Raw genomic sequence first — 11643 nt, 5'->3', positions numbered from 1 at the left:
GACTTAAGGTCAGAGGTTATGGTCAGATTATGAAGTTCCAAGGTTATTCCTGTCAAGTCGGGACTCAGGAGGTAAGTTTGTCAACCTGTGGATCAGGATAATGAGGAAAGTGATTTAAAAAAAAAAATCCTCCTCTCCTCTGAGGAGGGGACCATCTGGGATTAGCTTGGATCACCGTGGGCCTGAATGCCTCCCATCCATGTAATAAATGTGTTAAAATTGTTTTACCAGTATTGTGTGTGTCTTTTTGTGCTTGGTAATGTTAGGTTGGGGAGACGTAACTCTCAAACAGGCTTCATAGATCAATGACTTTTCATGAAATCTTAGCGGATACAACCACGGCGGTTACTGTGTGCCGGCTATTATAAGGTGTGCACACTCGCTGGTGATCCCTATGTGCTTTGATGGCTAGGACCCTTGACTGCTATGTGTGTTTGTATGTTTAAAGTGTGGTAGGGTATCCCACCATTACACTTGACCATTGTGTTGTATTGGTACGGTGTTGAGCATATCTGGAGATACAGTTGGGGTGTTATGTCTGTTTTGTCATGTAAACACAGTCTGAATCCCTACATTTTGGGCAGGATGAACCTGACTGTAATTGAAGCTCCTGGAGTTGGGCCTGAATGGAGGGCATCTCCTCTGAGAGCTGCTTCAGCTCCTCAAATGACACATAGTCACCATTCTCTATCATGGCAATCGAGCTGAGGAAGGTGAGTGTGTCTAGCAGTCCATCACTTGTCAAAGAAAAGAAAGCACACAGATGAAGTTTAGCTGGCTCACCTGATTGTTGCAACAGAACAGTTCCAACTACAGTATCCGAAGCATCAACCTCTACTACAAAAGCTCATTCTGGATCGGGGAGCTGCAGAAATGGTGCTTGGCTTTCAGGGCATCAAAGGCGTTTTGAGCCTCAAGTGTCCAGCACAGCTTTGTGGGCTTAACTTGCAGTAAAGCAGAGGGGCAGCGGGTTAAAAACACCCTACGATCACTGTTCCACCTCAGCCTCGTAGGGGCAATTTTCAGCATGAACTGGAGCGATTTTGGGCCCTCTGAGACCTTCCTCTGCCCTCCCATGTCCAAATAAATACAGCCAAAATGGGACAATGTCCACTGGCAATCCCTTTGCATTGGCAGAGTGTCTTTTTGGCTGGCAATTTGCCCAGAAACACCTTATTGTCACCATTCCACCTTTTCAGTATTAACTGGAGCAACTGTGGGTGGTCTGGGACCTTCCTCTGCCATCCCATGTCCAAATAGACACATCCAAAATGGGACCGTGTCCACTGGCAATCTCTTTGCATTGGTGCAGCATCTTTTTGGCTGGCATTTTGCCCAGAAACACCTTACGGTCCCCGTTCCACCTCAGCCATGTAGGGGCTCTTTTGATTATTAACTGGAGCAATTTTGGGCTCTCTGGGATCTTCCTCTGCCTGCCCATGTCCAAAAAGACATAGCCAATGTTAAAGCATTCACAGTGGACATGCCGGCAACTTTTCTGTAAATGCTCAAAATTTCACCAAAATCCTGTTCTCGCTGTTCAGCCACCCACAAACCGACATACCCTACATGGAGCTGCTTCCCTTCAGAAGCACTGGAGCCAAGAAGAGTCAATGCGGGGCCACTTGGCATGTCTCCCCGTCCACCCAATGTGATTTTGGGCCCCTTCGGGCACCGGTTTCAGCCGCTGCGGCCTTTAATTGGTTGTCGGGGTCAAAAGGGCATATGCCCTTGACATCACTACAAAGTGACTCTTTGACCATGTAGACCTATTTTTTCTGCCTCTTGTGTGAATCAACATAACCATAATAAATGGAGTATATCTTCAAAACCACAACCTCTTTATTTCCACAATACTGCAATATCTCACACCTTAGTCTTTGTCTTCACTTGGTGAATTACATTTCTACCTGTCATGTCCTGCTCCACCATGTTGGAGTCTACATTTTGCTGTGGCTTTATTGAAGTGTAAAAAATTTGTGAAAGTAAGAAAAAAATAAAAACTGCAACGGTTGTAATCATTTTGGTCTCAAAAGAAACCCAAGAAATGTGAGATAACTACAGAAGTGTCAGAATCAAGATATGGTAATGTGTCACATAAAATTAACCTGGAACACAAATATAAATTGACCTTATCTCCAGTAGTTTTCAAGTTATGCTCTAAAAATTAAATATTAGAGACAGACAGACAGACAGATGTGACAATCGCTATATCCCCCCACATTATATGCTGGGGGACACTAATAAAATAAATATTAAAGAATTCTGGAACACCAGAGAATAAAAAACCTTATCTAGATCATGGCTCCTCTGCAAATGCAGGTAAGCACCATGCAGGTTCTGATGCACCAAGCATGTTAGTTCCTAAGTCAACCAATCTCAGGTGAGCTTCAGGTCATGTGATGTGAAAATGTTCAAGTATTCTCTGTCTACCTCTGGTAAGCAGGACATCAGGCAGGATCTAATGACCAGATTAGTGGTGACTTTAAACACAGTGCTGCTTGCTGTTGTTTCACAGTATGGAGAAAATAACATTTTCTTGGCACAAGTTTGTAGTTATGGACTTTCCAACTTTTGCAAAAACCTGATGAATGGACTAAATGGATTTTGCACCCGAAGATAAGTTTTGTTGAATAATTTGAATTTTAATAAAAGGTTCAATTCTGGATTTTGGACATTTTATCGATCACCCTATAACCATTTGTTGACACTTAAAGCAATTGGTAGGAACTTTGCAGGACAATTAATATGGCAAATTCATCCAATAATAGAGAGATGTCAGAAGACTTCTAAACTCTTCAAGTGTACTTTGAAACAGAAGGCAAAGCAAGGCAACTTGATTTACAAAGCACGTCATACCTGGAGGTAATTCAAACTACTTTACAAGACAAAAGCAGTGACAGCATTAAAACAATGTGAATAAAATCAGTTCAAATGAGATGAAACTCTTAAAATTAGATAAAATACATACAATAAAAATAAACCTTCCTCAAGGTTCTGTACTTGGACCAATACTCTTCACGCTATATATGCTCCCTTTAGGCAAAATTATTAGACAGCATGGAATAAACTTTCATTGTTAGCAGATGATACTCAGATATACTTTAAACCAGATGAAACAAATCAGCCTGATAGGCTACAAAATTGTCTCATAGACATAAAGACTTGGATGTCTAGAAATTTTCTCCTCTTAAACTCAGATAAGACTGAAGTAATTCTCTTTGGATCTGAAAAGCTCAGAGCTAAATTTTCCAGTTTTGTAATGAACCTGGATGGCATTACTTTAGCTTCCAGTGCTACAGTGAGAAACCTTGGAGTAATATTTGACCCTGACCTGTCCTTTGGTCCACATATTAAGCAGGTTACTAAAACAGCCTTCTTTCATTTACGTAATATAGCCAAAATTAGGGACATTCTGTCTCAGAGTGATGCAGAAAAACTGGTTCACGCTTTTGTTACTTCGAGACTAGATTACTGTAACTCTCTATTACTGGGCTGTCCTAAATATGCCCTGAAAAGCCTTCAGCTGATCCAGAATTCTGCAGCCAGAGTCCTGACCAGAACCAGCAGGAGAGATCATATTTCTCCAGTTTTAGCCTCTCTTCATTGGCTGCCTGTTGAATCTAGAATAGAATTTAAAATCCTTCTCCTTACATATAAAGCCCTCCACAACCAGGCACCACTATATATGAAAGACCTCATAGTTCCTTATATACCAAGCAGAGTACTTCGTTCGCAGACTGCAGGCTTACTTGTGGTTCCTAGAGTCTCAAAGAGCCGAGCAGGAGGCAGAGCCTTTGGTTATGCAACTGCAACTTTATTTATATAGCACTTTTAACACAACCACAGTCGACCAAAGTGCTGTACAGAATAAAACAGAGATAATGATCATAATACAAATACAGAGTGCAAGAACATATAACATTTCTAAAACTGGTAGAATCATGATAAAAACTGTCAGATTAATAATAACATCTCAGGTGGTGTTAAAAGCCAATGAAAACAGGTGGGTTTTAAGACGTGATTTAAAAACAGGTACAGAAGAGGCTTGTCGGATGTGCAAAGGCAGCTTGTTCCATAGTTTTGGAGCTGCAACTGAAATCAGGCCCCTCTCTTATGGAATAAGTTCCCAGTTAGTGTTAGGGAAGCAGACACCTTCCCTACCTTTAAGACTAGGCTGAAGACTTATCTTTTTGATAAGTCCTTGTTTTGTGGAAAAGTTTAGGTTCGCTGGAGGTCGGTACACAGAAATCACACACACAGAGCTATGAGGCTAGAACACACATGTCTTGTATCCCCCACAGAGCATAGCAAAACTAATCACACAAGCTAATAGGTTTGGACACCAACATGTCGTATCTGTGTGGCTAATTGAGTACAGGTATCAATCATAGGGGCCAAATTAGTAGGAGTAATTATCTTTGGTTTATTAGAAAGACTTGCAACAGATATAAAGTTCAGATTAAAGCCTGCGGAGATAACTGGGGCGTTATGCCCTCGCTGACATCCAAAACATTGATAAATATCACATGTACTGGTGTACATTTTGTCAAACACCCCTGATGTGCTGGACAGGTGAAGTTATCCTGGGTCCTCTTTAGAGTGTGCTTGTGCCACCCTGCTCTGTACGGCTGTCATCCGGACAGCAGGGGTAGCAATCACTCGAGAGGAGGGACCAATGTTGCTCCACTCCGGGGCAATGAGGACAAGGAGGCATGTGACCCATAAGCCGACACCACCAAAACACCGGTCACTGCTGCCGCACATGCTGGAGCCTGGAACTGCCATTAGCGTTAGCTTGTCCAATCAGCAATCGCCACGGGAACATTCCTGTAAAAAAGTCAATGCTTAAAGTGGAACTATTCTGTGCATTTCAGGCTAATTTATTTTTATTTCTGAGACCAGAAGGGCTGGGATTGATGGAGTTATTGTCACAAATGGCTTTATTTACTTCAGACCGACCCTCTCCGTAGGCTGTCAGATCAGCCTGCGGGCAAAACCAGTGGATTGAGACTCTTCCGCATTAAGCCCCGCCTCCCGCCACTGCACTACATCGGGAGCGCGCACCGCACCTGCTTTCACCGTCATTGTAACGTCTCATAAACAGAAGCATTAGGCTGATATGAACTCAATAAAAAAACAACCTACAATGTCAACACATAGCATACAGCCCTACATGTTGGAACCTGAATCAGAGCCTGAAAACCTTATCCCCCGTCACAAGGATTTCCACGTAGAAAAAACTCTAAAACCACGCGTTTTTCGTCGCCATGGAAACCGAACGGAGAGCGTGCTGGAACTCAAACTCAAAAACAAAACAGTGTCGTTCACATGTCTGATGAGGATTCAACACTGTAACACTGTAGAAAGCTCAGAAAACTCCAAATACCAGAATAGCAACCCTTTAAGAACAGAGAGACAAAATAACATTAGTTTTCTCTTAAATAACATTTCGAAAACGGTACACCGACCCATTTATCCTGTTCAGGATAAATGACCGTCACAATCTGATCATGGCCCTGAGCAATGATTTCTGCTGGCTTCGGGGGTCCTGATTCCTGTCTAACCCACACCTTAGCTCCGGGTTTATCAGTGGAGCCGAAGCCTCCTGCTCCCCTCTTGGTGATTACGGAAAGGGCAGCAATTTCTTGTCAGCTGTCTAATCCACAGTCATACGCCATGAGCCATCTGCTTTATGCACAGGCCAGATTAGATTATTCCATGCAGTGGTGCAGGTCTTTAGCACTTCTGCATCAACATCATCTTTTATGGTGGCAGTGATTTCATCATGCCCTCCTGGTATCCTGTACTGTTTCAAACTCACCACCTGAGTAGCCAATAGAATAGGAAAAGGAGTCATTTTAACCTCTCCTACTATTACAGCTCGACATTGTATGTTTTCTCCCAATCCAAACTCAAACTTGCCCCTCTGTAGATGTAGTCATTCCTGCAAAAACATCCATGCCCAAAATCCATTCATTGACTGGGGTAATTACTACAGGATGCTCCCTGATTGGCATTTGCCCAATTTTCAGCAGTAGCTTTGTAGCTTTTCCAATTATCACATTGCCGCCTGAACCAGTCAGAGAAATCTGAGGTCCTGTAAATTTATTTGGATTTCCATGAATTAGGGTGGCCTCTGCCCACCAAAGCCAACACTGTTTGTACTGATTTACGCCAATAAATGTCTACTTTGACATGGGGTCATATGTCATCAGCAGACCAGTTTTGGGATCGAATTTGTGGGGCTCGGCCTCCATCCTAACATTCCATGAGAGCACTTAAGTCAGGATACAGACGGTCCTTGTTTTTGCCTTTTCCTTTCTTCACTGCATAAGCACGCTGTCCGCTCCCATCTATTGCCTGTCTTCCGATGGGAGGGAGGACACGCGATACTTCTCTGCGCCTGGTGACAGGTGCAGCTTCCAGGGCTGATTTCCCCCTCACTACGGGAGGGTATGGTGGTGGATCAAGAGAGCCCCATTCATCATCTAAATCACGTTACCATCCCATTCCTCGGGGTCCCAACTGGCTCCACTGCCCATCACCTTGGCCATATATGACCGCACCTGTGCACGGTCAATCCGTCGTGGGCGCTTCTGTCTGCGCCTGCGATTTACGCGAGAAACATGCGTAACTCTCCGCTCAGTCATGTCAGTTAGTCTGTCTACCTTTTCCTGCAGCTGCTTTATCTCCTCTCTCAGTTTAGCACACAAAGCTTGGATTTCTGCCAGCTGCCGTTTCGCCTGCTTGCAGGATTCTGCAGCGGCTCGCCATGCCTTGGCGCAGATCCACATTCCACGCTGTACTCCTCCAAGCGGGGCTTTGGATTTCACTTCTACTCTGCTGAGAGCTTTCTGTACACCCGTCCCCAACCAGGTCTTTCTACGGCTCGGGACAACCACTGCCACCCCTCAGACACAAAGCCACTTCTCTCCAAGAGCCTTCTTCCCATCCCGGGACAGCAAAAGCGTCGCTAAAAGACGCTACTTTCTGTTTATGTTCCACATTTTTACTCTTGTCCTTGAGTTTCTGAAACATGATATCTGTGTATAGCCTCCAGTCTCAGAGTTTTTATCCTGTTCGTGACGCCAAAATGTTTTGTGGAAAAGTTTAGGTTCGCTGGAGGTCGGTACACAGAAATCACACACACACACACAGCTATGGTGCTAGAACACACGTGTCTTGTATCCCCCACAGAACATAGCGAAATTAATCACACAGACGCTATGATGCTAGAATAAATGTGTCTTTTTATTACCCACAGAGCATAGCAGAACCAGTCATTTCATAGTTGAGCTTAAGCACGCTGTTACAATATAGTGCATCGCCTCTTACCATGACACATGGAGAGCCTGGCAGCCCCGGTCAGAGTAGCTTCAACTCGGCTGGGCGTTTGTACGTAACCCGCAGCTGACTCTGGCGCGCTGATAGTCCTCTCGGCCTTTAATAACACAAGGATTGCGGGTGAGCGAGGAGGGCCAGTCCTCCCCCACAGACGAAACTGCTTATAGCCTATGCTTCGAAGCGGGCGGGGTTGTTTTTCCCAACACATTGCCACGGAAAGGCACTCATGGTGTTTCATCAAAGCATGGTCAGACTCAGCATAGCACGGGCAGGCACGGAATAGTGTCTACTCAGCAAAACACATAAGCATCCCCAATACTACATCATGAGGACATTTTCCCTTGTGAGGACCTCTAAATAAAAGGGTTAAATCAGGACACAATATCATCATTTTTCATTACAGTCCTATAGCTAGGGATGGTTAGCATCCCTTGGTTATGCTGCTATAGGTTTAGACTGCTGAGGGACATTTCCTGATACACTGAGCTTCTTTCTCTTTATCTCTCTCTTTTATCCCCCCCCCCTTCCCACTTTTCCTTCCCACTGTCGCCAGTGTGCTTGCTCAGGATGGGAGATGGAGTTGGAGCTTCCACCTCAATCTGTTGGTTTCCTTATATAGGCTGTTATAAATTGGCTTTCATTATGTTTTCTTCTCTGTCTGTAAAGCGTCTTGAGATGGCATTGCCGTGATTTGATGCTATATACATAAAGTTTAATTAAAATGAATTGAATTGAATAAGAAATTCTTTTTAAAAAAGTGTAGGTGAAACCAATGAAAAGACAGGAAAAGCAGTCTTTAGCAGGAGAGAAACAATTGAGCATGATGGCCCATTACAGACAGGCCAATCAGAGGAGCTGATGGTAGGTGTAACATCAACTATTTCTTTTCAAGTAAGTTTTGCAGAGAAATATATGTGACTCCTTCTCATGATGTGTTTTCGTTTCATGTGTTGTCCCTTACCTTGTTTAGCCTTGCTCCTGTTCATTGGGTTCACCTGTGATCAGTTAGTTAATCTTTGTCACCTTTGTCTCGTTTTGGTTCAGGGTATTTATTCCCTCACCTATTGTTTTTGTTTTTTACTTTGCAGGTTCATTGTGTTAGTTTCCCCAGTGCTTCTTGTCTCCTGTATTCCTGCACATGAAAATAAAAGACCTGCTTGACTATGCACCCATGGTCTCGACTCTGCATTTGGGTCCACACCTACAGCACCCCCCACGACACTTGTGGCTTGTGAAAAACCTACAAGGTAAATAGGTTGAGCATTGTTCTGTATAAAACTTTTAAAGTCTCTGTTGGTGGTGAATAGAACTCTAAATTGCAGCAAAGTGCATGTGCTAAATCAGGGGTGCCCAAAGTTTTTGCCTCAAAGGGCCAAACTGAAAATGAGCCAGTGAGCCACGGGCCAAACACTGCAACTCTAAGGATGCAACACAAGTAAATGCAAAAAGTTATTTTAATCATTGTTGATTAGCTAAGACGGTGTATTTTTCCCATCAAGGCAAATAAAATGGTACATAAAAAATTAATATGACAAAAGAACAATAAAGCCATAGTTTGAGGGGCAAGAAATTTACAAACTTAGAAATGTATTTACAGCTATTTAACTGCAACCAAGTGCAAAATGTTAACAAGCAGAAACAGTGCATGTTGAAAAAAGACAAGTTTCTGATGCTTAGTGGGACACATGTAGTTGATCTTTGGACATGACGAGTTTTTCAATGTTAGGTTGCACCTGGCTCACTGACAAGGTGAGGATGTCATTGAGGTGTGCATCAGTCAGGGTCCCTCTGAGTCTGGACTTATTCATGACACTGAACGTCTATTCACACATGTAAGTGCTGCCAAACAGTGAAAGTATCACCTGTGCATGTTTCTTAATGTTTGGGAACCTTTGCAGTGAGACCTGTGTGTAGAAATCTTTCAATTTCAGGAACAAGAATCTGTTTTTTTAGCTCAGTGTCACACTGAAACTCAATCAGTTCCATGTGAATGTGGTCTGGGACAGAGTCAGGGTAAACACAGAAGGGTTGAGAGAATAGTTCCATGTCTTCAGCACTTCTTCTGAAGTCCATAAAACGTGCATCAAACTCCCCGTTTAGGTTGCAAACAAGTGCAGCATAGTCAGCCAGCCTCTCCTTCTCCAGGTTTACTTCTCTCAAACTGGGGAAGTGAGCCAAGTTTCCTGAGACAAAAGAGAGAACAGTGAAAATTTCTCTCAAATACCAATTACTATATAAACTCAAATTTACAACAGCCTGTAGCTTGAGACTCTCAGCTACGGTAATCAGCACCACGGAGAGTGCATACAGAGGCGCAGACAGAAGCTTCACTTAAATCAACTATAAATAGAACATAGCTATATAAAATATATTCATGTTAAATCAAATAAAAAAAATTACACAAGGCGGTCAATGTAAAAAAATGTCCCAACAGAGTGACCAACAGGACCAACATGAGCATACTGGCTGTCCAAAAATATATTATCCCACATATAATAAGTATCCTTGACAAAATCTGCATTTAGATACATCTTCAAACGTATCAAATTTGTTTTTACTGTTTAATTCTGATTCTGTTCTTTATGCAAAAATTGAGCAATTTCAAGATTTAGAAATTTGCCATTTCCTAGTAATTTAGCTACAACAAAGCCCCCAATTGTCCAGACTCAGACAGGTGAATTGGCAAAAATGTCAGCAGAACTTAACATACTTGTTTACAATGAGTAAATATCACTGTTGAACCGCAGAATAAAAAAAGCATGTATGTTGTGTACCGTCTTAACGTTTTGGTCTACCTGCAGACAGATGTTGAGAGAGTAGTCCAAGCTTCATCTGAAAAGCCTTGACGTGATCAAACAACTCTGTGACAATCTGCTCCTTGTCTTGAAGCTGAACATTTAGTGAGTTCAGGAGGTTCTTGATGTCCACCATGAAAGCCACATCACCGTCCATCTGTCATTTGTTAGTCTCAACAATGTCCAGACAAGAGAAGGACTGCATGTGGCCAACAAGATAACCAACAAGCATGTCCACATTGATAGCCAGAAGATGAAGGTGTCCCTGGCTGCCCAAACATTGAGCTGCTCTGTAGCGGTAGCACTGCGCACACGGAGGGACCTTGGTTATTCACAGTTTAAAAACTATGAGGTAACAGCTGAATTCATTGAGGTAATACAATATGCTGTTAAATAAATGTTAAGTAACCTTGCATCCTCTACATACATGTTTTTATATATTTATTTATAGAAAGGTCAGTGAACACCTTTCAAGACCTAAAATGACAAGGTGCTCTTGAGGTGTCTTGTTTTCCATCATATTAATGCTCGGCTTTCTTTTTAAGGTATCTGTCAGTCTTCGGCTTTGTCATTGAAATTGACACGTTGTTGATGATGATGATTCCTGACCTGCTCCAAGTTCAGCATTATGTCTGCACATATCGCTTCAGCCAGGATCACCTGGAGCTTTTGTTCAATTATGTCAGGGCAGCAGGTAGAATTTTCACATTTATAACTGTTTTTTTTACATGGACCTGATTGGATATCAGTACTGTGGGAAAATTCTGTTATTACTTCACTACCTTTTATACCCTACCTGTGAGGTCAAATTGGAATACAGTTTCCTTACTTACCTGTAAATAATATTTTGACTCTCGCTGTCCTCATAAAATATCTATCAAAGTGTGTTAATGTGGTGGTTTTTTTTATCATTTGTTTTTTAGGAGGCTGGAATAACAATCCCACTGCAGGACGTTTCCAGAACATTTTTCGCTGCCTGATGGTCCATTGCGGTGTCACACCAAGTGGGTCGGGCAATATGGCACCACAAGATGAGACTGCGTTCATATCAGCCACTGACATGCACTCTGCTTTAATAGCAGATGAAGAGCTCCCATCACCATTTGCAAACATTTCTGCGGTTATAAATGACCACAGTTGCCTGCCTGTCCGCTTTGGTGGTCTTGTGGACAACGCTCTGGTCTACATTGCAGGTTTTGTTGTCAGAAATGTACTCAAAAGACTGTCCTGTGAAGTGTGCCGTGCAAGCCTTGTCACAGATGCTGCGCCCTCATCCATGGACCAGAGCTACTACCTGCTTCAACTGAAAAATAAGGGTGGGCTGATGGCTCGCTCAGAGGGAACAGTAGGTGTGTGTGGTCAAAGCAACAGAGCATGTCATTCGGCAAAACATAAAACACGGTGTCAGTGTGTCCTTTGTCAACCATTTTGTTCGGGCTGAGATTGGTTCAGAGAATGTGTTTTTACGTGGGGAGCACATTGCTGAAACACAATTTGGAGT

The 11643-nt window shown here is 42.9% G+C and overlaps 1 long non-coding RNA gene across 1 annotated transcript; it reads right to left on the bottom strand.

Moving 5' to 3' along the window:
• Positions 1-3796: 3796 nt before the first annotated feature.
• LOC306763744 lies at positions 3797-7586 on the bottom strand. Its single transcript, XR_013771534.1, has 2 exons — positions 7339-7586; positions 3797-4830 (listed from the first exon to the last, which is right to left on the bottom strand). It is a non-coding gene; the product is annotated as an uncharacterized lncRNA (long non-coding RNA).
• Positions 7587-11643: the final 4057 nt, after the last annotated feature.

This window comes from Telmatherina bonti (genome assembly GCF_933228915.1).
Source record: "Telmatherina bonti genome assembly, contig: SUPER_12_unloc_2, whole genome shotgun sequence".
Taxonomy (NCBI): domain Eukaryota; kingdom Metazoa; phylum Chordata; class Actinopteri; order Atheriniformes; family Telmatherinidae; genus Telmatherina; species Telmatherina bonti.
Note: the sequence above shows the minus strand (reverse complement) of the source record. Positions and strands in the feature narration are given on the sequence as shown.